General features: G+C 54.2%; 1 protein-coding gene across 3 annotated transcripts in view; it reads left to right on the top strand.

Moving 5' to 3' along the window:
- The first annotated feature begins 234 nt into the window (after positions 1-234).
- The window catches only part of SLC29A1 (solute carrier family 29 member 1 (Augustine blood group)), a 42,237-nt gene continuing 15,378 nt past the window's right edge, over positions 235-27,093 (top strand). For 2 of the 3 annotated variants that reach the window (XM_077281942.1, XM_077281944.1), the window contains exon 1: positions 235-323. The gene's annotated coding sequence lies outside the window, so the exon portion shown is untranslated. Of the gene's footprint in view, positions 324-394; positions 491-27,093 lie in introns of those variants that run through there. The other variant, XM_077281943.1, reaches the window with a different exon arrangement.

A 27,093-nucleotide genomic window follows, 5' to 3' on the forward strand; every position in this document is an offset into this window, starting at 1 on the left:
ACCCCGGACCCTGCTGTACTACGGAGGAAGGAAGCGGGAAAACCGCGGAGGATCAGGAAAAGCCACACGGAAACTGGACGCGGATCAGTGGCAGAAAGTCCAGGACTGCGCGGTGCTCGGGATCACGGGGGCAGTGGGGCCCCGCGGAGTCTCCGGGGTCCTAGTCTGTGCCTGGGGCCCTCCTGCTCTGCCCTCTAGGGGCCCCGTCCTAGCAGTGGGTGGAGCAGTGCTGCACCAATCACAGCAGAGGGGCGGAGCTGCAGCATGTGGAGCCGGACGGCAACTCAGACTCCACCGTCGACTACAGCGCTGACATCCAGGAGGTGAGAGCAGGCGAGGACCGGGGGACCGGGGGGACCGACCGCGGGGACCTGGGGACCGGCCAACCGCGGGACAGTGGAGGGGCCCCGCACATTGTGACCGCTCTGTGGCAGAGGTCACAGGGGGAGAAAAGTCACCGGAGGAATCCTCGAGCGGCCCCGGGTCCGGGGTACGTCTGTATACAGCCTGATACACCGCGGGGGGATGATGGGGGGTTCTCACACTCTGTGTCTCTGTCTCGTGTTCATTGTGCTAGATTGAGTTGAAGAGAACAATCAGTTTGTTGCTGTCAGAAGGAGACCCCCCAATATGTGCCGAGTCCCCGATATGTGCCGATATGTGCCGAGACCCCCGATATGTGCCGATATGTGCCGAGACCACCGATATGTGCCGATATGTGCCGAGACCCCCGATATGTGCCGAGTCCCCGATATGTGCCGAGAGGTCTGAGACCCCCGATATGTGCCGAGTCCCCCGATATGTGCCGAGTCCCCCGATATGTGCCGAGTCCCCCGATATGTGCCGAGTCCCCCGATATGTGCCGAGTCCCCCGATATGTGCCGATATGTGCCGAGACCCCCGATATGTGCCGAGTCCCCCGATATGTGCCGAGTCCCCCGATATGTGCCGAGTCCCCCGATATGTGCCGATATGTGCCGAGTCCCCCGATATGTGCCGAGTCCCCGATATGTGCCGAGTCCCCGATATGTGCCGATATGTGCCGAGTCCCCCGATATGTGCCGAGTCCCCCGATATGTGCCGAGTCCCCCGATATGTGCCGAGTCCCCCGATATGTGCCGAGTCCCCCGATATGTGCCGAGTCCCCCGATATGTGCCGAGTCCCCGATATGTGCCGAGTCCCCGATATGTGCCGATATGTGCCGAGTCCCCCGATATGTGCCGAGTCCCCCGATATGTGCCGAGTCCCCCGATATGTGCCGAGTCCCCCGATATGTGCCGAGTCCCCCGATATGTGCCGAGTCCCCCGATATGTGCCGAGTCCCCCGATATGTGCCGAGTCCCCCGATATGTGCCGAGTCCCCCGATATGTGCCGATATGTGCCGAGTCCCCCAATATGTGCCGAGAGGTCTGAGACCCCCGATATGTGCCGAGAGGCCCGAGACCCCCGATATGTGCCGAGACCCCCGATATGTGCCGAGAGGCCCGAGACCCCCGATATGTGCTGCCAGCCCCCTCAAGGGATTTCTGCTCCTGCTGGCAGATCTGATAGAGGACGGTGCCCAGAGAAAGTCTTCATACCATGTGGAGATTTCCTGTGATACAAACACAAAGTAACAAGGAAATGATATGGGGTGTACTAATTTATTGTAAAACTATAAATCTGAGCATTGTTCTGTGCGTTAGTGTTCACTCCCTGTCGTCTGTTGCCCCTAAATTACATCCTGAGTGACCAATCGCCCCAGAAGTCGCATCATTAGTGGATTGTGTCCCCTGGGGGTGATTTCTCCTCAGTATAATGACAGCTGTGCTGTGATGGCCTCAGAAACCAAGGAGCCCACCAGACAGGTCAGGGATAAAGTGGAGGAGAGGAGGAGCCTGTGGAAGAAGGGGCTCTGGCAGAGGAGACCAAAGGAGAACATCTGGGGCTAAATGCTAAACATTGCCTGGTGGAAAACTAGCACATCACCCTGAAAACACCATCCCCACCGTCACGCATGGTGGGGGTAGCATCTGTCACGCATGGCGGGGGTAGCATCTGTCACGCATGGCGGGGGCAGCATCTGTCACGCATGGCGGGGGCAGCATCTGTCACGCATGGCGGGGGCAGCATCTGTCACGCATGGCGGGGGCAGCATCTGTCACGCATGGCGGGGGCAGCATCTGTCACGCATGGCGGGGGCAGCATCTGTCACGCATGGCGGGGGCAGCATCTGTCACGCATGGCGGGGGCAGCATCTGTCACGCATGGCGGGGGCAGCATCTGTCACGCATGGCGGGGGCAGCATCTGTCACGCATGGCGGGGGCAGCATCTGTCACGCATGGCGGGGCAGCATCTGTCACGCATGGCGGGGGCAGCATCTGTCACGCATGGCGGGGGCAGCATCTGTCACGCATGGCGGGGGCAGCATCTGTCACGCATGGCGGGGGCAGCATCTGTCACGCATGGCGGGGGCAGCATCTGTCACGCATGGCGGGGGCAGCATCTGTCACGCATGGCGGGGGCAGCATCTGTCACGCATGGCGGGGGCAGCATCTGTCACGCATGGCGGGGGCAGCATCTGTCACGCATGGCGGGGGCAGCATCTGTCACATATGGTGTTGGCTGCATCCTGCTGTGGGGAGGCTTTTCTACAGCAGAGGCAGGGAAGCTTCTCAGAGGTGATGGGCAGCAGAGGAGAGACAGACCCCAAAAGACTAAACACACAAGTTGAGCTTCCCTTGGGTTGGTACAGGCAGCACATAAGCTCATGTTCCCATAAAACCTACAAGAGAGAAAATTAGCAAAAGTCTTGCTGTAACTAAGGAAATAAAAAGCAAAAGACTGCAGAGAAAGGTGGTCCTACAAAGCACCGACTGGGGGGGTGAATACTAATGCACGATATTCAGATTTACATGTTTAACCCCTTCACGCCCTGTGAAGTATAGGTGCGCCCCCCTCTGGTGCGGACCCCGGCTCCGAGCCCCCATCCTTCCCGGCACATGACGTGATCAGCTGACGTGCCCCTGGCAGGATCCGCCCGGCTGTTAACATGTTAAATGCTGCTGTCACATGACTGGCTTCAGAAGCCCCCCGTGCTTGTGGTAGCAGATGATGGTTGCTACACAGCAGGGGCCGATGATCAGACGATCGCAGCTCCGACGCTCCGTAAGGAGACGATTAGAAAAGTTCCGTTCTCCGCAGAATAAAACCATAATGAAATAAACGTTTCTCTCCGATCATTAACGTCCAATCAGAATCTAAAACAATGAATCCGATTGGTGAACGGTGTAATGAGAAAAAGAATCCAAACACCAGAATTCCATTTCTTTGGCCGCCACAACATTGCAATAACAGACATCGTGTCTACCCCAGAACGGTATCGATAAAAACGTCAGCTCGTCCTGCGAAAACCCAGCGCTCCCACAGCCGCACTGATGGGAACATGGAAGAGTTCTGGCTCTGGGCCGAAGAGAAGGAAAATCCCGAGGTCGTGAAGGGGTTAACCTGTGCAGCAAACCTCCACTACTTGTTACTTTGTATCACAGAGAATCAAGAAGATACATTTAAGCTTGTGGCTGTAACTGGAAAAGTTTACAGGGTGTCAATACCTTTTCAAGGCAGTGTGTGACCATTCTATACACACTGCATTGGAAAGTCTTCACACCTGTGACCTTTCCACATTTTTATGATGTGTATCATGCACCCGAAATGTTGGCGGGATCTATTGGGAATCCATGACGTGGTCTCGATGCCGCTCTGGACCCCCTGATGTCACACTTCTCCGTGTGGAGTGATCTGGGCCCCGTCCGGTGCTGGCCTCAGTGTCGCACAAGAGACCCCACAGCCGGGCCCCTCTCACCAGTTACTTTCTGGGGGTCCGGACTGGCAGCAGCTCCACTGATGAAGCTTCCCTCTCGGGGCCACTGCACACTGTGCTGCCTCTGCTGTTCGCCTGTGTTGTACCCACCTAACTTCCCCTGTGATGCCCGTCGTCTGGCAGCCCTGCCCATCCTCTTCAGTGGCCCCCTCGGTGGTGCCCCCTCTCATTGTGGTACGTCAGCTCATTTCCTCCTAAATCCCCTCTCGGCCGCTGCAGTCACCTGCCGGAATGTGATCACCGGTCCCTGTTCACAGAGCAGGGAGGAAGCGGGGTGCAGGGGTCCCCTAACACCCCCACTAGTAACGGTCCCTGCTGTACAGAAGGCGGCAAGTTCCTTTTAGAGAGTGGGGTCCTCAGTAAGCCTGTACTGACTGCCCCATTAGGGAATTACGGTGCTGAGCCCATCCCATCTTGTGTGGTGCCGTATAGCTGAGGTCACGGGGTGCTGCCTGGGAGAAGTGCGGAGCTGAGGTCGCGGGGTGCCGCCTGGGAGAAGTGCAGAGCTGCGGTTGCGGGGCGCAGCCTGGGAGAAGTGCGGAGCTGAGGTTGCAGGGCGCAGCCTGGGAGAAGTGCGGAGCTGAGGTTGCGGGGCGCAGCCTGGGAGAAGTGCGGAGCTGAGGTTGCGGGGCGCAGCCTGGGAGAAGTGCGGAGCTGAGGTTGCGGGGCGCAGCCTGGGAGAAGTGCGGAGCTGAGGTTGCGGGGCGCAGCCTGGGAGAAGTGCGGAGCTGAGGTCGCGGGGCGCCGCCTGGGAGAAGTGCGGAGCTGAGGTCGCGGGGCACCGCCTGGGAGAAGTGCGGAGCTGAGGTCGCGGGGCGCCGCCTGAAAGAAGTGCGGAACTGAGGTTGCGGGGCGCCGCCTGGGAGAAGTGCGGAGCTGCGGTTGCGGGGCGCCGCCTGGGAGAAGTGCAGAGCTGAGGTCGCGGGGCGCCGCCTGGGAGAGGTGCGGAGCTGCGGTTGCGGGGCTCAGCCTGGGAGAAGTGCGGAGCTGACGTCACGGGGTGCCGCCTGGGAGAAGTGCGGAGCTGAGGTCGCGGGGCGCAGCCTGGGAGAAGTGCGGAGCTGAGGTCGCGGGGCGCAGCCTGGGAGAAGTGCGGAGCTGAGGTTGCGGGGCGCAGCCTGGGAGAAGTGCGGAGCTGAGGTTGCGGGGCGCAGCCTGGGAGAAGTGCGGAGCTGAGGTTGCGGGGCGCAGCCTGGGAGAAGTGCGGAGCTGAGGTTGCGGGGCGCAGCCTGGGAGAAGTGCGGAGCTGAGGTTGCGGGGCGCAGCCTGGGAGAAGTGCGGAGCTGAGGTCGCGGGGCGCCGCCTGGGAGAAGTGCGGAGCTGAGGTCGCGGGGCGCCGCCTGGGAGAAGTGCGGAGCTGAGGTTGCGGGGCGCAGCCTGGGAGAAGTGCCGAGCTGAGGTTGCGGGGCGCAGCCTGGGAGAAGTGCGGAGCTGAGGTCGCGGGGCGCAGCCTGGGAGAAGTGCGGAGCTGAGGTCATGGGGGCTGCCTGAGAGAAGTGTGGAGCTGAGGTCGCGGGGCGCAGCCTGGGAGAGGTGCGGAGCTGAGGTCGCGGGGCGCCGCCTGGGAGAAGTGCGGAGCGCCGCCCTGTGGCCTCCTCATGTTTGTGGGTTTCCGGCCCCGTTTGTTGCAGGGTTGTGCATGTGGCCGGTCACCAGGGCGGGAGATTGTAACGTGGGGACTTTGCCCGACAGTGATGAGCGGAGCGTCCTGCACGTCCGCCCCAGCGATGGTCGGATATAGGGGTGTTCACGTGCAGTCTCCGGACTGGCTGATAACAGAGGACACTGGCTGTTACCGCCCTGCAGACTGTTAGTCTTGGGTGTATAGTGCTCGGGGTCCTGTCCCTTTAAGGCAGTGATAATCTGTAGGTGTCGTTGACTTGTGATCACCGGCTAATTGCTCGTTAGCCGCATCAGAGACTGATAAGCGGCTTACTGCAGCCCCTGGAAATCCTGGCTGAGGCCGCGCTCCGCAATGATCCGCTGCCTGCGGCCAGAGCTCGGGGATCGCCCCTTACAGCACAAGCTGGCTGATAACAGAGAGCAGCAGCGAGGGAGGCTGAGGGGTAGCGGTCTCCTCTGTGGATCCTGGCAGGGACGTGTCTGCGGTGCCCTCACATGGACGCTCTGCTGCCAGCTGCGCCCCCTCACGTCTGCACCACCCTTTCTTCTGTTAACCTGTTCATGCCCGATCCTGGGTGGGCACCCGGCATTAACCCATTGTTGCTCTCCTATAGCAGGTGATATTAGCCCGTTTCCGGTGGTCTCGTGCGCCGCCCCCTCTGCTGTCTCCATGTGATGCCTGGTCCCATGTCCCGGATTTCAGGCATTGCCTCTGTTATTTGTGAAAGGGACGACTCCAAGTCCACAGCGGACAAATGGTGTGTGGCTGTGTGAGCGCTGGCATCGCGGAGGGGGCACGTTAACCCTTGACTATGGCTGTCGCGCAGTGCTGCTATCCTAGGATTGTGCAGTGCCCGCCTGGTGCCACCGCGCAGTGCTGATATCCTAGGATTGTGCAGTGTCCGCCTGGTGCCACCGCGCAGTGCTGATATCATGGGATTGTGCAGTGTCCACCTGGTGCCACCGCGCAGTGCTGATATAGGATTGTGCAGTGCCCGCATGGGGCCACCGCGCAGTGCTGATATCATAGGATTGTGCAGTGCCCTCCTGGTGCCACCGCGCAGTGCTGATATCTTGGGATTGTGCCGTGTCCGCCTGGTGCCACCGCGCAGTGCTGATATCCTAGGATTGTGCAGTGCCCGCCTGGTGCCACCGCGCATTGCTGATATCCTTGGATTGTGTGGTGTCCGCCTGGTGCCACCGCGCAGTGCTGATATCCTAGGATTGTGCAGTGCCCGCCTGGTGCCACCGCGTAGTGCTGATATCATGGGATTGTGCAGTGCCCGCCTGGTGCCACCGCGCAGTGCTGATATCATGGGATTGTGCAGTGCCCGCATGGGGCCACCGCGCAGTGCTGATATCATAGGATTGTGCAGTGTCCACCTGGTGCCACCGCGCAGTGCTGATATCATAGGACTGTGCAGTGCCCGCCTGGTGCCCCCCGCAGTGCTGATATCTTAGGATTGTGCAGTGTCCGCCTGGTGCCACCGCGCAGTGCTGATATCATAGGACTGTGCAGTGCCCGCCTGGTGCCACCGCACAGTGCTCCGATAATTAACACCATATAGTGCACACATGATGCCACCCCGGATTATGTGGCGCACGGTAATTATACGATTTATAATGGTCGTGCTTTGAATTCCTTCCTTATCCAGGAATGAGGCGCGGAGGAGGTGACGCCTCCTGGACAGAATCCACCGACTCCCCGGCTCGATCTGTAAGATTTCAGCATTCATCTTCTACCCCAACCTCGCGTCCTGGCCCTCGGTGGAGGCTTCGCGTCCTGGCCCTCGGTGGAGGCCTCGCGTCCTGGCCCTCGGTGGAGGCCTCGCGTCCTGGCCCTCGGTGGAGGCCTCGCGTCCTGGCCCTCGGTGGAGGCCTCGCGTCCTGGCCCTCGGTGGAGGCCTCGCGTCCTGGCCCTCGGTGGAGGCCTCGCGTCCTGGCCCTCGGTGGAGGCCTCGCGTCCTGGCCCTCGGTGGAGGCCTCGCGTCCTGGCCCTCGGTGGAGGCCTCGCGTCCTGCGGATGCCTCGGTTCTGGCCCTCAGTCACGAACTTAGTAGGAAGTTGCAGCTCTCTGGTGCCCCCTTACCTTACTGGCAAATAAGGGTATTGACAGAGGATAAGAGAATGGTCGCAGCTGCTCTAATTTACATTGAATATTGCGGGATGTGATGTGACAGGATGTATATATACCACTGATTCCTGATAGGAATAGGAACATATATATACCTCGATCCAGTCACCATCAAGTCCCCAACACCACATAAATACGACAACGATGCTGCCACCACCGACCTCTTATAGGTTGGTCGGACACATGTTTGGTAACGTGAATTTGAGCAGAGTTCGTGGCGGATCGCTTATAGAACAAGAAGAAGGAAGCTAGCAAATTTATTATTTTACTCCGGAAGAATCGGCAGTGTTTACAAACGATATTACAAAAGAGACAAAACACAAGTATGTACAAACAGTTATGAAATAAAAGGGATGAAAATACGAAACTTATTAAATCTCAGTCACAGGTATGACGTGTCGATAAAGGGGTGGAGAGATCCCAAAGAAATGATCCAGTACCACAGCATGGTGTTCAGCTGTCTCCCCTGGCTCTGAATGCATGCCAAAGATGGACGTTCTTGTTTTATGTTTCGGCCATAAAGCTAAGGCTTCCCACTTTGCTGACTTCACATATGGGCTTCTTTCTGGGAGGTACACAAAGCTTTGAAAGTTATCGATAACTCCTTTTCTTCCTATCTTTGGCCTGGAAGCTCACAGGACAACAATACTGGCATTATTTTTTCCTTTGCAATTTTACAGTTTTTTAGAGTGCAAACACGGTATGTCTGTGATTTGCTGGTGGGCAGAAATTCATTTCCCAGGTTTCTGATGGTCCTAAATGCCGCAAAACACTGCCATGAGTAACCCCAAGTGCCCAGATCCTGGAAATCTACCGTATATACTTGTGTACATTTTTTGTGTGCTAAAAATGCCCCCCTCGACTTATACACGAGTCTTTGTCCAGAAAGCCGGCGGGGGGAGTGGGAGCGGCGGAGCAGTGGCAGAAGCCGGCAGCTGTGGCACAGTGACAGCTGCAGCCGCTGGCTAACAGAAGATAGCATACTCGCCCTCCTTGCGCCGTCGCTGCATCTTCATTGTCCCAGCGCCGGCAGCAATCCTGTGCTGAGCGGTCACGTGGTGCCGCTCATTAAGGTGATGAAAATGTACGCGTCTCCACTCCCATAGGCGTGGAGCACATATTCATTACCTTAAAGGGAACCTGTCACCTGAATTTGGCGGGACCAGTTTTGGGTCATATGGGCGGGGTTTTCGGGTGTTTGATTCACCCTTTCCTTACCCGCTGGCTGCATGCCGGCCGCAATATTGGATTGAAGTTCATTCTCTGTCCTCCGGAGTACACGCCAGCGCAAGGAAATATTGCCTTGCGCTGGTGTGTACTCCGGAGGACAGAGAATGAGCTTCAATCCAATATTGCGACCGGCATGCAGCCAGCGGGTAAGGAAAGGGTGAATCAAACACCCGAAAACCCCGCCCATATGACCCAAAACTGGTCCCGCCAAATTCAGGTAACAGGTTCCCTTTAATGAGCGGTACCACGTGACCGCTCAAGAGAGGAGAGCTGCCGGTGGAGATGCAGTGATGGCGTGAGGAGGGTGAGTAGGATGGGGGGATGTGAGCCATGCATATAACGATGGGACGGGGGACCCAAGCCATGCGGGACCTGAGGAGCTGAGCCATGCGGGTCTGAAGGAGCCATGCATACAACAGAGGGGGAGCAACGCATACCAGGACAGGGGGAGCCATGCATAGCAGGACAGGGAGGGGACAATGCATACCCGGCTTATACTCCAGGCAATAAGATAACCCAGTTTACCGTGACAAAAGTAGGTGCCTCGGCTTATACTTGGGTGGGCTTATACTCGAGAATATACTGTGTCTTATTGAATTTGACTTGAAGTGTTTTGCTTAGAAGACAAAGAGTTTATTTGGAGGGAAAAACACATTCAGCTCTGCAAGTCCTGGCAGGCAATAAAACTTAGCATTCCAGCTGACCATTTGCTTGCAAAGAGGGGAGTGGAAAGTCAAAGAGAGAGAGAGGGGCTGTTTGTGGGATTTGGTCCTACAGAAACCAATGGTGCGAGGAGTAGTAGGCCAGCTCTGGTTGCGTCCCCAAAACAATGGAAACTAATTCATATTTTCCTGACACCTCCCCCTTTTTGACTGTGCTACAGAGGCAGGACCTCTCGGTACTCCTCTAGGCGCATCTCTCTCCGACTGGATAACCCATCTGCATTACCGTTCAACACTGAAAAGACAGTGAGTTTGGCAAAGTTGTACTGCTGGAGGGCGAGGCTCCAGTGTAGCAACCTTCCGTTGGTAACGGACACTGCAGCCAACTCAGGGTTGTGGTTGGACACGACGGTGTGAAGGTGCGCCCATACAAGTAGGGCTGCAAGCGTTGTAGGGCCCATACAGTGGCCAGGCACTCCTCTATAGTGGAATAGGCCACTTTCCTCGGCAGGAGTTTCCGGCTTAGGTATAACACGGGGTGCTCTTGGTTCCCCGAGTCGACCTGGCTAAGTACAGTTCAGTACAAAAAAGGAACAGCATCCCATCCAGGTGATGAAAGATTAAAAGAGCTTTATTCTGCCATGATGCAACATTTCGACCATTATAGGTCTTTATCAAACATGCTTGATAAAGACCTATAATGGTCTTAACGTTGCATCATGGCAGAATAAAGTGCTTTTAATCTTTCATCACCTGGATGAGATGCTGTTCCTTTTTTGTACAGGACGGTGTTTTCTTTCCAATTGGGCCATTGGACTGGAACGTGCACTGGCATTGAAGTGCTGTCAGCTGCTACCTATTTTTACTTGACCTGGCTACGCACAGCACCAAGGCCAACCTCGCTGGCGTCGGTCTGTACCAAGAACGGCCCCTGCAGTCGACCGCCGTAAGCACAGGGGAGCTACTCAGGGCAGTCTTGAAAGTCCGAAAGGTCACCTCACAGTCATTTGTCCAATCGACTGTTGGGGTAGGTTCCTCTTGGTGAGGTCCGTCAAAGGCTTCGCAAGGCTACTATAGTTTTGTACAAAGCGCCTATAGCACCCTGCAGTGCCCAAGAAGGACATCACCTGTTTCGTGGTCCTGGGAGTGGGCCAGGATGCTATAGCATCCACTTTCCCAGGCTCTGGCTTCAGAGTACCCCTGTCTACCCAGTGCCCCAGGTAGTGGACCTTACTCATGCTCATCTGGCACTTCCTCCGGCTTGATGGTCAGGCCTGATTGGTGGATGCACCCAAGCACCTGCTGCAGATCCTGGAGGTGATCTTCCCAGGTGGGACAGAAGATGGCAATGTCATCCAGGTACGCCACTGCGTACCTCTCTAGTCCCTGGAGCAGGTCGTAGACCTTCCTTTGGAAAGTGGCAGGAGCATTCTTCATGACAAAAGGCATGACCGTGGACTCGTACAGTCCAAAGGGTGTGATAAAGGCGGACTTCTCCTGTGCCTCGGGGCTCAGGGGAATCTACCAATATCCCCATCTCAGATCCATAATGGATAGATAGCTTGCGCCAGCTAACCGCTCAAGCAGTTCCTCGGTGTGTGGCATTGGGTGTGCATTGGAGGCCGTTATGGCGTTGAGCCCCCTGTAGTCCACACAGAACTGGGTGGCCCGATCCTTCTTTGGCACCAGGACTACAGGTAAGGCCCACACGCTCTTAGACCGTTTAATCACCCCCAACTTTAGCATCTCATTGACTTCCTGGCGCATAACGTGCTTCACCTCGTATGATTCCCGGTGTCCACCTTGTGGACTGCTACATCACTCCTTTCAGGCATGTTGGTAAACATGGCCTGGAAGGATTTTAACGTTGCACTCAGCTGAGACTACTGGGGTTCGGTTAGCAAGGCGCTTATCTCCACATCCTCGATGGACCCACCGGCCTTGGCTTGGGCCAGCATGTCCAGGAGGAGGTCTTCCTCCCCATCCTCGGGCAGGTTGCCGACCGGTAGGATGCAGGCTCCACATTTTTGATGAGCCTTTATCATATTAACGTGGAAGGCCTTTCGCCTACCCCGAGCGTGGTCAAGCGTGACCACGTAGGTGGCCGGGTTGAACTGTTGCTGGACGATGTATGAGCCTTCCCAGGCTGCCTGAAGCTTATCGTTTGGTACGGGGACCAGCACCCACACCTTTTGACCCACCTGGTAGGTCCGCTCCCGGGCGATCTGGTCGTACCAGTGCTTCTGATCAGCCTGAGCCTGCGTCATGTTGTCATGCATCAACTGCATCAAGGTCTGCATTTTGTCACGGAAGTGCATGACATACTCCACTATGGACACTTCAGAAGGGTTCGGCTTCTCTTCCCAGGATTCCCTTACCAACCCAAGGGGTCCCCGGACTCGCCTGCCCTACAGGAGCTTGAAGGGGGAGAACCCCATCGAGGCTTGTGGAACCTCTCGGTAAGCTAATAGCAGGTGTGGGAGGTACCGGTCCCAGTCGCGTCCTTGGTTCTCAACCAGCATGCGTAGCACATAGCTCCCAACCGTCCCTCATTGTGCGGGACTGTCCCGGTTTTGATGCTTTGCCCCGCTGTCCAGCACGGGACGCTCTGATCCCGCAGACAGCAGACAAAGCAGCCGACACGCCCCCTTGTTAAGCCACGCCCCTTCCCCTGCATTCTGTTTTTCTTCCAGTTTGCGCGGTACAGCTCAGAGGGGGAGAGAGGAGACATGTTTGAGGTACGTGTCACGCCCCCTTGTGTTAGGCCACGCCCCTTCCCCTTTGGGTATGTTCCTGAGTGAGTCTCCATTGTGCGTGCGGTACAGAACTTCAGAGAGGGAGACACTGAGAGGGGACACTTCTGTTCTTTGAGGTACATAAGTTACAACACAGTCAGTCACCACCTCCAGGGCTTATCTGCCGAACACAGCCCTGGGTGCCGCAATAAGCAGCAGACCAGTGGACTGCTGAGCTAATCATGCCTGGCTAGTAAACTGATTGTGCGTGGAATGAGTGGGGCTGAGCAGGGTGGGATGGACACTGACAGCCTCCTCTGATACTGGCCTCTGCTGCTGTGATTGCAGATCGACGTATCAGGTATGGAGAAGTCTGGGCAGTTAGCCGTGTGTGTACGGAGCGGAGCCGTGTGTGTATGAGGTGTACAGAGCGGAGCCGTGTGTGTACGAGGTGTACAGAGCGGAGCCGTGTGTGTACGAGGTGTACGGAGCGGAGCCGTGTGTGTACGAGGTGTACGGAGCGGAGCCGTGTGTGTACGAGGTGTACGGAGCGGAGCCGTGTGTGTACGAGGTGTACGGAGCGGAGCCGTGTGTGTAGGAGTAGCTATGTGTGGCCATTATACAGTATAAAGCATCATGTGCGGCCAATATACAGTATGGAGCATCATGTGCGGCCAATATACAGTATGGAGCATCATGTAGGGCCAATAAACAGTATGGAGCATCATGTAGGGCCAATAAACAGTATGGAGCATCATGTGCGGCCATTATACGGTATTGAGCATCATGTGTGGCCATTATACAGTATGGAGCACTGTGTGGCCATATTTTTTTGTTTATAATTATTCTTTATGAAACCGTGTGATCAGCAGTGCTAAATGGGTGTGGTTGGGATGTGGATATGGGTGTGACTAGTTATGAATTGGTGTGGTCAGAGGCGTGGCCTAAAATTTGCCGCGACGCGCGTTGCGCGCTGCAGACTTTGTCCCTCTTTCTCATCTTCAAAAGTCGGGAGGTATGGCATAGCATCTGTTTGAGGGTACCATTGAAGCGTTCACACAAGCCATTGGTCTGTGGGTGATACGCACTCGATACCAGGTGCTTCACCTGCATTCTCTTACAGAGAGCCTCCATTAGGTGAGACATAAATTGGGTCCCTTGATCGGTAAGCATCTCCCTGGGAAATCCTACACGTGAAAAGATGGCCAACAGGGCATCCGCCACCTTATCTGCCCTAGTTGAGGACAGAGCCCTTGCCTCTGGGTACCGGGTAGCGTAGTCTACCACAGTGAGGATGTATCGCTTTCCAGAGCTGCTGGAGACGGCCAGCGGGCCCACAATGTCCACCGCGATCCTCTGGAAAGGCTCATCTATCACTGGCAAAGGGATCAGGGGAGTCTTAAGAGCAGGCCCCACCTTCCCCACTCTTTGGCAGGTGACACAGGAGCAGCAGTAGTTTGTCACATCTGTCTCCCTGCTGTATTCGCACCCCTGGGTCACACAGTTGTGTCCTGCGGATGCCTCGGTCCGGGCCCTTGGTGGAGGTGCACTGTAAGGACATATAGGGCCCTTATTTGCTGTGTCCCTGGACTCTGGTGTCACCGGAGTCAGTACATCTGCTGTGGGTGTTGTAGTCAGAGCTCCGGCTCTGCTCCTGTGTACTCGGCCTCAGGCTAGGATGGAGGACAGGATATGAGCCATAGCACGGACGCTCCACGCGATCGGGGGTCACATCTACATAAGAGACTCTGGCATCTCCCCCCACTGAGAGCAGTCACAGAAAATCTGAAATGCGACACAGCGTGGAAACTATAAATACCAATTTATGCTGTGTATGATAGTGCGCACCGTCTCCCTGCCGTATCTACACCCCTGGGTCGCACCGTCTCCCTGCTGTATCCGCACCCCTGGGACGCAGCATCTCCCTGCCGTATCCACACCCCTAGGTTGCAGCGTCTCCCTGCCATATCTGCACCCCTGGGTCGCAGTGTCTCCCTGCTGTATCCGCACCCCTGGGTCGCACCGTCTCCCTGCCGTATCCGCACCCCTGGGTCGCACCGTCTCCCTGCCGTATCCGCACCCCTGGGTCGCACCGTCTCCCTGCCGTATCCGCACCCCTGGGTCGCACCGTCTCCCTGCCGTATCCGCACCCCTGGGTCGCACCGTCTCCCTGCCGTATCCGCACCCCTGGGTCGCACCGTCTCCCTGCCGTATCCGCACCCCTGGGTCGCACCGTCTCCCTGCCGTATCCGCACCCCTGGGTCGCACCGTCTCCCTGCCGTATCCGCACCCCTGGGTCGCACCGTCTCCCTGCCGTATCCACTTCCCAGGATCGCACCGCACCCTGCTTTATATGTTACTGGCTATGGAGACACGTTGATCCAGCATTTGCTCTCATCTGCTGGCTCAAGACTGCATGGACCAGGGATTATCCCACTGAAGGCCCGCTCTCCTTTTACTGTGGGCATAATACTACTCAGACAACACAGGGTGAGGGTAACACAGTGTGACAACACTTTATTGAACCACAAAACAGGCAGATAAAACATAGAACAGTCCGAGCACAGTACACAAGATGGTGCAAATTAGTCTCACCCTTCCACTGACTCTCCGGGATAAGAGCATAAGTTACTTCAGAGATTCCAGGGTCACCTACCCCACCTGTGACGCGCACAGAGAGGAGGTAACGACAAGCGTAGGAAGATGACAGTCCAGGTACAAGGTCAGGTGACGAAGGGTCACAACCTGGCTTCTCCAAACATCTATAGAGCCAGGTGACTGGTGGGTCCCATTCCTGGCTTTCCCAAATGTATCCATGGGGGTCAGGTGACCTGTGGGTCCAAATCATGGCTACCCCAAACGTATCCATGGATTCAAGATGGTCAATGGAATAGAACTTTATTCTTACAGCTGGGGCTGAGGTCCTCTAAGCTGGCATCCTGTAGAATGTCAAATCTGTGTCCCTGGTGATGGAGCCATGATGTCTTGGCAGCTGTTCTGTAGAGTGTTCCTGTCTGTGGATTTGGAAAGAGTCTCTGATTCTTTCAGACGAATAGATATCTCTCTTTATACCCGCTTCTGTGTCTCAGGTCATCATCCACAGGTCAGGTGGGATGAGTATAACTCTCATTGTTTGAGTATTTCATTAATCTGCATAGTTCGTCCTTATCCGTTTTGCAGGTCAACAAGCTAGCTGTTCTGAACAATGTGTAATCAACGTATTAATAAACATCTATTGTTCAATTACCCTGCATCCCTGTCATGTAAGAGAACTCCATATGCTACAACAAATGTCAACTCGAGTCAACCTTAAAGGCTCATATGAACAACTAGATGGTGGCCTGATTCTAATGCATCGGGTATTCTAGAATATGTATGTCCACGTAGTATATTGCCCAGCCGCATAGTATATTGCTCAGCCATGTAGTATATTGCCCAGTTACATTGTATATTGCCCAGTGACGTAGTATATTGCCAGTTACATTGTATATTGCCCAGTTACATTGTATATTGCCCAGTGACGTAGTATATTGCCAGTTACATTGTATATTGCCCAGTGACGTAGTATACAGCACAGAGCCACATAGTATATTGCCCAGTAACGTAGTGTATTGCCCAGTGACGTAGTATATTGCCTAGTGACGTAGTATACAGCACAGAGCCACGTAGTATATTGCCCAGTTACATTGTATATTGCCCAGCCACGTAGTATATTGCCCAGTTACATTGTATATTGCCCAGTGACGTAGTATATTGCCAGTTACATTGTATATTGCCCAGTGACGTAGTATATTGCCCAGTTACATTGTATATTGCCCAGTGACGTAGTATATTGCCCAGTTACATTGTATATTGCCCAGTGACGTAGTATATTGCCAGTTACATAGTATATTGCCCAGTAACGTAGTGTATTGCCCAGTGACGTAGTATATTGCCTAGTGACGTAGTATACAGCACAGAGCCACGTAGTATATTGCACAGCCCATGTAGTATATTGCCCATCCACTTATGACACAGAATACAAAAATAAAAAATAAACATATACTCACCTTCCGCAGGCGCGTTGTAGCTCTATCGCCTGTGTGGGGTGCAGGCGGCAGCTTCTGGTCCCAGGGTGTGATGACGTCGCGGTCACGTGACCGTGTAGCGCTCACATGACCGTGACGTCACGGCAGGTCCTTCCCGCGCAGGACTTGTGATTACGTCGCGGTCACGTGACGTCATGGCAGGTCCTTCTGCCAGACCATCCGTGCCACCGGAACGTGCCGGTTGCATAGCGAGGAGCGTGAAAGGCGGCGTAGGTGAGTATATAGTCATTTTAAATTTTTTTTATTATTTTTAACATTAGATGTTTTTACTATTGGCGATGCATAGGCTGCGTCAATATTAAAAAACTTGGTCACGCAGGGTTAATAGCAGCGGTAACTGAGTGCGTTACCCGCGGCATAACGCGGTCCGTTACCGCTGCCATTAACCCTGTGTGAGCGGTGACCGGAGGGGTGTATGCGGGCACCGGGCAGTGAGTGCGGGGAGTAAGGAGCGGCCATTTTCTTCCGGACTGTGCGCGTCGCTGATTGGTCGCGGCAGCCATGACAGGCAGCTGGCGAGACCAATCAGCGAACGAATAACCGTGACAGACAGACAGAAGGACAGACGGAAGTGACCCTTAGACAATTATATAGTAGATAGTCTGTGTTTCTTGACCAACCAAGGAAACGCACACAAATTTGAAAGGCAACATAAAGATAATGAATGTCTCCTGGACTACTGAATTCACGTCTGGATAATTTAACATTAAATGTTGTAGTCACTCCCTGGGTTGTACCGTGCTGGCACTGGCATTGCTGGCACCCCTGGTGTGCATCGCTCCCTGCCGTATACGTTACTGGCGTCCCTGGGGTGCGCCACTTCCTACCGTATACTTTACTGGCACCTTGAGTCGCACTGCTCCCTGCCGTATACGTTACTGGCGCCTCTGCGTCGCGCCGTTCCCTGCCACATACGTTACTGGTGCCCCTGGGTCGCACAGCCCTTCCGTATACACACCTGTAAATTGTACCATGACTTGGTCTGGACTGGCTGGGGGTCTTCTGGGACTTTTTTTGGGGGGTATCTTATCTTTATTTCTCAATACCTGTTAAGCAGCAAGGTCTGGTGCAATACTAAGGATCAGAGAGCAGCGGTGCAGGGAGCGAATCCCACCGCCCCTCGTTCCTCTCCAGTGTCCTCATCTGTCTGTCATTAATGGCCTCCAGAGCTTTAAAATATGTGAATCTGGGAATGTGATTTCCTCATACACTCAGAAAGACCTGGATATCGGCAGCGCAGGGTGTGGGGGGTCACCAAACACCATCAGGGGTCTCATTAGGAGGCAGAGGGCGACGAGGACCATCGAGGAGGCAGAGGGCGACGAGGACCATCGGGGAGGCAGAGGGCGACGAGGACCATCGGGGAGGCAGAGGGCGACGAGGACCATCGGGGAGGCAGAGGGCGACGAGGACCATCGGGGAGGCAGAGGGCGACGAGGACCATCGGGGAGGCAGAGGGCGACGAGGACCAGCAGGGAGGCAGAGGGCGCCGAGGACCAGCGGGGGGGCAGAGGGCGACGAGCAGTCCATGATTAGGACATGAAGGCACAAAGAAAAGGGACACACTACCACTCCTCCTGTATATAGACACTGCACAGTACCAATCCTCCTGTATATATACACTGCACAGTACCACTCCTCCTGTATATATACACTGCACAGTACCACTCCTCCTGTATATATACACTGCACAGTACCACTCCTCCTGTATATATACACTGCACAGTACCACTCCTCCTGTATATACACACTGCACAGTACCACTCCTCCTGTATATAGACACTGCACAGTACCAATCCTCCTGTATATATACACTGCACAGTACCACTCCTCCTGTATATATACACTGCACAGTACCACTCCTCCTGTATATATACACTGCACAGTACCACTCCTCCTGTATATATACACTGCACAGTACCACTCCTCCTGTATATACACACTGCACAGTACCACTCCTCCTGTATATATACACTGCACAGTACCACTCCTCCTGTATATATACACTGCACAGTACCACTCCTCCTGTATATATACACTGCACAGTACCACTCCTCTTGTATATATACACTGCACAGTACCACTCCTCCTGTCCTGTATATATACACTGCACAGTACCACTCCTCCTGTATATATACACTGCACAGTACCACTCCTCCTGTATATATATACACTGCACAGTACCACTCCTCCTGTATATATACACTGCACAGTACCACTCCTCCTGTATATATACACTGCACAGTACCACTCCTCATGTATATATACACTGCACAGTACCACTCCTCCTGTCCTGTATATATACACTGCACAGTACCACTCCTCCTGTATATATACACTGCACAGTACCACTCCTCCTGTCCTGTATATATACACTGCACAGTACCACTCCTCCTGTATATACACACTGCACAGTACCACTCCTCCTGTCCTGCATATATACACTGCACAGTACCACTCCTCCTGTCCTGTATATATACACTGCACAGTACCACTCCTCATGTATATATACACTGCACAGTACCACTCCTCCTGTCCTGTATATATACACTGCACAGTACCACTCCTCCTGTATATACACACTGCACAGTACCACTCCTCCTGTCCTGCATATATACACTGCACAGTACCACTCCTCCTGTCCTGTATATATACACTGCACAGTACCACTCCTCCTGTCCTGTATATATACACTGCACAGTACCACTCTTCCTGTTTATATACACTGCACAGTACCACTCCTCCTGTGTATATATACACTGCACAGTACCACTCCTCCTGTATATATACACTGCACAGTACGACTCCTCCTGTATATATACACTGCACAGTACCACTCCTCCTGTGTATATATACACTGCACAGTACCACTCCTCCTGTGTATATATACACTGCACAGTACCACTCCTCCTGTGTATATATACACTGCACAGTACCACTCCTCCTGTATATATACACTGCACAGTACCACTCCTGTATATATACACTGCACAGTACCACTCCTCCTGTCCTGTATATATACACTGCACAGTACCACTCCTCCTGTATATATACACTGCACAGTACCACTCCTCCTGTATATATACACTGCACAGTACCACTCCTCCTGTATATATACACTGCACAGTACCACTCCTCCTGTATATATACACTGCACAGTACCACTCCTCCTGTATATATACACTGCACAGTACCGCTCCTCCTGTATATATACACTGCACAGTACCCCTCCTCCTGTATATATACACTGCACAGTACCACCCCTCCTGTATATATACACTGCACAGTACCACTCCTCCTGTATATATATACACTGCACAGTACCACTCCTCCTGTATATATACACTGCACAGTACCACTCCTCCTGTATATATACACCGCACAGTACCACTCCTCCTGTATATATACACTGCACAGTACCCTCCTCCTGTATATATACACTGCACAGTACCACTCCTCCTGTATATATACCCTGCACAGTACCACTCCTCCTGTATATATACACTGCACAGTACCACTCCTCCTGTATATATACACTGCACAGTACCACTCCTCCTGTATATATACACTGCACAGTACCCTCCTCCTGTATATATACACTGCACAGTACCCTCCTCCTGTATATATACACTGCACAGTACCACTCCTCCTGTATATATACACTGCACAGTACCCTCCTCCTGTATATATACACTGCACAGTACCCTCCTCCTGTATATATACACTGCACAGTACCCTCCTCCTGTATATATACACTGCACAGTACCAGTCCTCCTGTATATATACACTGCACAGTACCACTCCTCCTGTGTATATATATACACTGCACAGTACCACTCCTCCTGTATATATACACTGCACAGTACCACTCCTCCTGTATACACTGCACAGTACCACTCCTCCTGTATATATACACTGCACAGTACCACTCCTCCTGTATATATACACTGCACAGTACCCTCCTCCTGTATATATACACTGCACAGTACCACTCCTCCTGTATATATACACTGCACAGTACCACTCCTCCTGTATATATACACTGCACAGTACCACTCCTCCTGTATATATACACTGCACAGCACCACTCCTCCTGTATATATACACTGCACAGTACCACTCCTCCTGTATATATACACTGCACAGTACCGCTCCTCCTGCATATATACACTGCACAGTACCCTCCTCCTGTATATATACACTGCACAGTACCACTCCTCCTGTATATATACACTGCACAGTACCACTCCTGTCCTGTATATATACACTGCACAGTACCACTCCTCCTGTATATATACACTGCACAGTACCGCTCCTCCTGCATATATACACTGCACAGTACCCTCCTCCTGTATATATACACTGCACAGTACCACTCCTCCTGTATATATACACTGCACAGTACCCTCCTCCTGTATATATACACTGCACAGTACCACTCCTCCTGTATATATACACTGCACAGTACCACTCCTCCTGTATATATACACTGCACAGCACCACTCCTCCTGTATATATACACTGCACAGTACCACTCCTCCTGTATATATACACTGCACAGTACCACTCCTCCTGTATATATACACTGCACAGCACCACTCCTCCTGTATATATACACTGCACAGTACCACTCCTCCTGTATATATACACTGCACAGTACCACTCCTCCTGTATATATACACTGCACAGTACCACTCCTGTCCTGTATATATACACTGCACAGTACCACTCCTCCTGTATATATACACTGCACAGTACCCTCCTCCTGTATATATACACTGCACAGTACCACTCCTCCTGTATATATACACTGCACAGTACCACTCCTCCTGTATATATACACTGCACAGTACCACTCCTCCTGTATATATACACTGCACAGCACCACTCCTCCTGTATATATACACTGCACAGTACCACTCCTCCTGTATATATACACTGCACAGTACCGCTCCTCCTGCATATATACACTGCACAGTACCCTCCTCCTGTATATATACACTGCACAGTACCACTCCTCCTGTATATATACACTGCACAGTACCACTCCTGTCCTGTATATATACACTGCACAGTACCACTCCTCCTGTATATATACACTGCACAGTACCGCTCCTCCTGCATATATACACTGCACAGTACCCTCCTCCTGTATATATACACTGCACAGTACCACTCCTCCTGTATATATACACTGCACAGTACCCTCCTCCTGTATATATACACTGCACAGTACCACTCCTCCTGTATATATACACTGCACAGTACCACTCCTCCTGTATATATACACTGCACAGCACCACTCCTCCTGTATATATACACTGCACAGTACCACTCCTCCTGTATATATACACTGCACAGCACCACTCCTCCTGTATATATACACTGCACAGTACCACTCCTCCTGTATATATACACTGCACAGTACCACTCCTCCTGTATATATACACTGCACAGTACCCTCCTCCTGTATATATACACTGCACAGTACCACTCCTCCTGTATATATACACTGCACAGTACCACTCCTCCTGTATATATACACTGCACAGCACCACTCCTCCTGTATATATACACTGCACAGTACCACTCCTCCTGTGTATATATACACTGCACAGTACCACTCCTCCTGTATATATACACTGCACAGTACCACTCCTCCTGTATATATACACTGCACAGTACCGCTCCTCCTGTATATATACACTGCACAGTACCACTCCTCCTGTATATATACACTGCACAGTACCCTCCTCCTGTATATATACACTGCACAGTACCACTCCTCCTGTGTATATATACACTGCACAGTACCACTCCTCCTGTATATATACACTGCACAGTACCACTCCTCCTGTATATATACACTGCACAGTACCCTCCTCCTGTATATATACACTGCACAGTACCACTCCTCCTGTATATATACACTGCACAGTACCACTCCTCCTGTATATATACACTGCACAGCACCACTCCTCCTGTATATATACACTGCACAGTACCACTCCTCCTGTGTATATATACACTGCACAGTACCACTCCTCCTGTATATATACACTGCACAGTACCACTCCTCCTGTATATATACACTGCACAGTACCGCTCCTCCTGTATATATACACTGCACAGTACCACTCCTCCTGTATATATACACTGCACAGTACCCTCCTCCTGTATATATACACTGCACAGTACCACTCCTCCTGTATATATATACACTGCACAGTACCGCTCCTCCTGTATATATACACTGCACAGTACCACTCCTCCTGTATATATACACTGCACAGTACCACTCCTCCTGTATATATACACTGCACAGTACCACTCCTCCTGTATATATACACTGCACAGTACCACTCCTCCTGTATATATACACTGCACAGTACCACTCCTCCTGTCCTGTATATATACACTGCACAGTACCACTCCTCCTGTATATATACACTGCACAGTACCACTCCTCCTGTATATATACACTGCACAGTACCACTCCTCCTGTGTATATATACACTGCACAGTACCACTCCTCCTGTATATATACACTGCACAGTACCCTCCTCCTGTATATATACCCTGCACAGTACCACTCCTCCTGTATATATACACTGCACAGCACCACTCCTCCTGTCCTGTATATATACACTGCACAGTACCACTCCTCCTGTATATATACACTGCACAGTACCACTCCTCCTGTATATATACACTGCACAGTACCACTCCTCCTGTGTATATATACACTGCACAGTACCACTCCTCCTGTATATATACACTGCACAGTACCCTCCTCCTGTATATATACCCTGCACAGTACCACTCCTCCTGTATATATACCCTGCACAGTACCACTCCTCCTGTATATATACACTGCACAGTACCCTCCTCCTGTATATATACACTGCACAGTACCACTCCTCCTGTATATATACACTGCACAGTACCACTCCTCCTGTCCTGTATATATACACTGCACAGTACCACTCCTCCTGTATATATACACTGCACAGTACCACTCCTCCTGTATATATACACTGCACAGTACCACTCCTCCTGTCCTGTATATATACACTGCACAGTACCACTCCTCCTGTATATATACACTGCACAGTACCACTCCTCCTGTGTATATATACACTGCACAGTACCACTCCTCCTGTATATATACACTGCACAGTACCCTCCTCCTGTATATATACCCTGCACAGTACCACTCCTCCTGTATATATACCCTGCACAGTACCACTCCTCCTGTATATATACACTGCACAGTACCCTCCTCCTGTATATATACACTGCACAGTACCACTCCTCCTGTATATATACACTGCACAGTACCACTCCTCCTGTATATATACACTGCACAGTACCACTCCTCCTGTCCTGTATATATACACTGCACAGTACCACTCCTCCTGTATATATACCCTGCACTCCGCCGGTCCCGGTATATTTTTAGCGCCCCGTGCTGTAATCGATGCCGCTGGGTCACATGCTGGTGACGGGGTCAGGCTGGCTGCTCGGTGTAGATATTGGGTTAACCCCTCGTCTGCTGGCTCCTCGCTCAGAGTCCGGTGTCTCCTCCGTCCGTCTGTAATGTCCCCGGCGGTCACTCGGCCATGCGCTGCGGGATGTGTCCAGAATCGCTAGCGAATAATAATGCCCAGCTTGGAGTAACGTCCGGTGAGGGGCCCGGTGGCCCCGGGGATGTGGGCCCGTCTGAGAGAAGAACCTGTGGTCACATGACCAGACTGCGGAAAGCCAGCAGCCAATCACAAGGTGGATAGATAATAGAACCTGCACACTGATTGGTTGCTATGGGCAACAACGATATTTGGAGTGTTTGCTTTACAGTGATGGATATCTGGCCCCAGACTATCCCGGCCCCCCACATCCTGCCCCGGACTCTCCTCAGCCATCATCTCTCATCATACTGGTCACATCACTGCTAAAGCCCACCCCTAATCAAAGCAGCCAATCAGAGCCCAGCACTCAGGTCAGCAGCTGCTCGGGAGAAGTGAAAGCTGCTCTGCGATTGGCTGCTGTAGTTAATGGTGAGACAGAAGACGAGTCTGTACAGGATCCTGTTTGGTTCTGGTGTCGTCCCATAGCAAATTCCAGAGCAAGAGCGTCACCGGGCGCAACCGTCTGATCTGGGGCACCGCCTGAACTCGGTTACCATGGGGGGTCACAGTCTGATCTTGAGCGGGGGGAGGTGTGTGTGTCACGGCCTGATCTGGGGGGGACGGTCACGGCCTTATCTTCTGGTGTGAGGTGGTGTCACAGCCTGATCTGGGGGGGACGGTCACGGCCTTATCTTCTGGTGTGAGGTGGTATCACGGCCTGATTTGGGGGGCGGGGGTGGTATCACAGCCTGATTTGGGGGGCGGGGGTGGTATCACGGCCTGATTTGGGGGGCGGGGGTGGTATCACAGCCTGATTTGGGGGGCGGGGGTGGTATCACGGCCTGATTTGGGGGGCGGGGGTGGTATCACGGCCTGATTTGGGGGGCGGGGGTGGTATCACGGCCTGATTTGGGGGGCGGGGGTGGTATCACGGCCTGATTTGGGGGGCGGGGGTGGTATCACGGCCTGATTTGGGGGGCGGGGGTGGTATCACGGCCTGATTTGGGGGGCGGGGGTGGTATCACGGCCTGATTTGGGGGGCGGGGGTGGTATCACGGCCTGATTTGGGGGGCGGGGGTGGTATCACGGCCTGATTTGGGGGGCGGGGGTGGTATCACGGCCTGATTTGGGGGGCGGGGGTGGTATCACGGCCTGATTTGGGGGGCGGGGGTGGTATCACGGCCTGATTTGGGGGGCGGGGGTGGTATCACGGCCTGATTTGGGGGGCGGGGTGGTATCACGGCCTGATTTGGGGGGCGGGGGTGGTATCACGGCCTGATTTGTGGGGCGGGGTGGTATCACGGCCTGATTTGGGGGGCGGGGGTGGTATCACGGCCTGATTTGGGGGGCGGGGGTGGTATCACGGCCTGATTTGTGGGGCGGGGTGGTATCACAGCCTGATTTGGGGGGCGGGGGTGGTATCACGGCCTGATTTGGGGGGCGGGGGTGGTATCACGGCCTGATTTGTGGGGCGGGGTGGTATCACGGCCTGATTTGGGGGGCGGGGGTGGTATCACGGCCTGATTTGGGGGGCGGGGGTGGTGTCACTGTTTCCAGAGCTGCAGATTTCGTGTTTTCTTCGCATTCCTCTGGCTCAGGTTTTTGGCTCCAGAACGTTTATCAGTTTTTATGAGGAATTTTATGGACTTTGTTCAGCACAATTATGTAAAGTCAGCGCCGGCGAGCAAAGATTACACGAGGGGGGAGGGGTGGGGGTGATGCCTGGATTACACGTGGAGGGGGAGGGGCCATGCCTGGATTACACAAGGGGGAGGGGCCATGCCTGGATTACACAAGTGGGAGGGGCTATGCCTGGATTACACGTGGAGGGGGAGGGTCCATGCCTGGATTACACAAGGGGGAGGGGCTATGCCTGGATTACACGTGGAGGGGGAGGGGCCATGCCTGGATTACACAAGGGGGAGGGGCGATGCTTAGATGTCTTCAGTTTACCTCCCAACTTTGAAAGTTAGGAAAGAGGGACACTGCGTACCCTTTCCTAACCTCCCCAAGTCCATTATATCCACATTCATATGGTACCCTTTTCATGCCCCCCCGCACACAGTACGATGCCCCCCCGCACACAGTACGATGCCCCCCCGCACACAGTACGATGCCCCCCCGCACACAGTACGATGCCCCCCCCGCACACAGTACGATGCCCCCCCGCACACAGTACGATGCCCCCCCGCACACAGTACGATGCCCCCCCCGCACACAGTACGATGCCCCCCCGCACACAGTACGATGCCCCCCCGCACACAGTACGATGCCCCCCCGCACACAGTACGATGCCCCCCCGCACACAGTACGATGCCCCCCCGCACACAGTACGATGCCCCCCCGCACACAGTACGATGCCCCCCCGCACACAGTACGATGCCCCCCCGCACACAGTACGATGCCCCCCCGCACACAGTACGATGCCCCCCCGCACACAGTACGATGCCCCCCCGCACACAGTACGATGCCCCCCCGCACACAGTACGATGCCCCCCCGCGGGGGCGGGAGTTGCACCACAGGAGTCTGGTGGGGGGGTGAGGGAGGAGGACGACGGGTCTGGTGGGGGCGGGGGAGGAGGATGACGGGTCTGGTGGGGGCGGGGGAGGAGGACGACGGGTCTGGTGGGGGCGGGGGAGGAGGACGACGGGTCTGGTGGGGGCGGGGGAGGAGGACGACGGGTCTGTTGGGGGCGGGGGAGGAGGATGACTGGGTCGACAGGGGTCTGGCGGGGGAGGAGCACGACAGGGGTCTGGCGGGGGAGGAGCACGACAGGGGTCTGGCGGGAGAGGAGGACGACGGGTCTGGTGGGGCGGGAGAGGAGGACGACGGGTCTGGTGGGGGCGGGGGAGGAGGATGACTGAGTCGACAGGGGTCTGGCGGGGGAGGAGCACGACGGGTCTGGTGGGGTCGGGGGAGGAGCACGACAGGGGTCTGGTGGGGGCGGGGGAGGAGCACGACAGGGGTCTGGTGGGGGCGGGGGAGGAGGACGACAGGGGTCTGGTGGGGGCGGGGGAGGAGGAAGACGGGTCTGGTGGGGGCGGGGGAGGAGCACGACAGGGGTCTGGTGGGGGCGGGGGAGGAGGACGACTGGTCTGGTGGGGGGCGGGGAGGAGCACAACGACAACGG

This window comes from Ranitomeya variabilis, chromosome 2 (assembly GCF_051348905.1).
Source record: "Ranitomeya variabilis isolate aRanVar5 chromosome 2, aRanVar5.hap1, whole genome shotgun sequence".
Taxonomy (NCBI): domain Eukaryota; kingdom Metazoa; phylum Chordata; class Amphibia; order Anura; family Dendrobatidae; genus Ranitomeya; species Ranitomeya variabilis.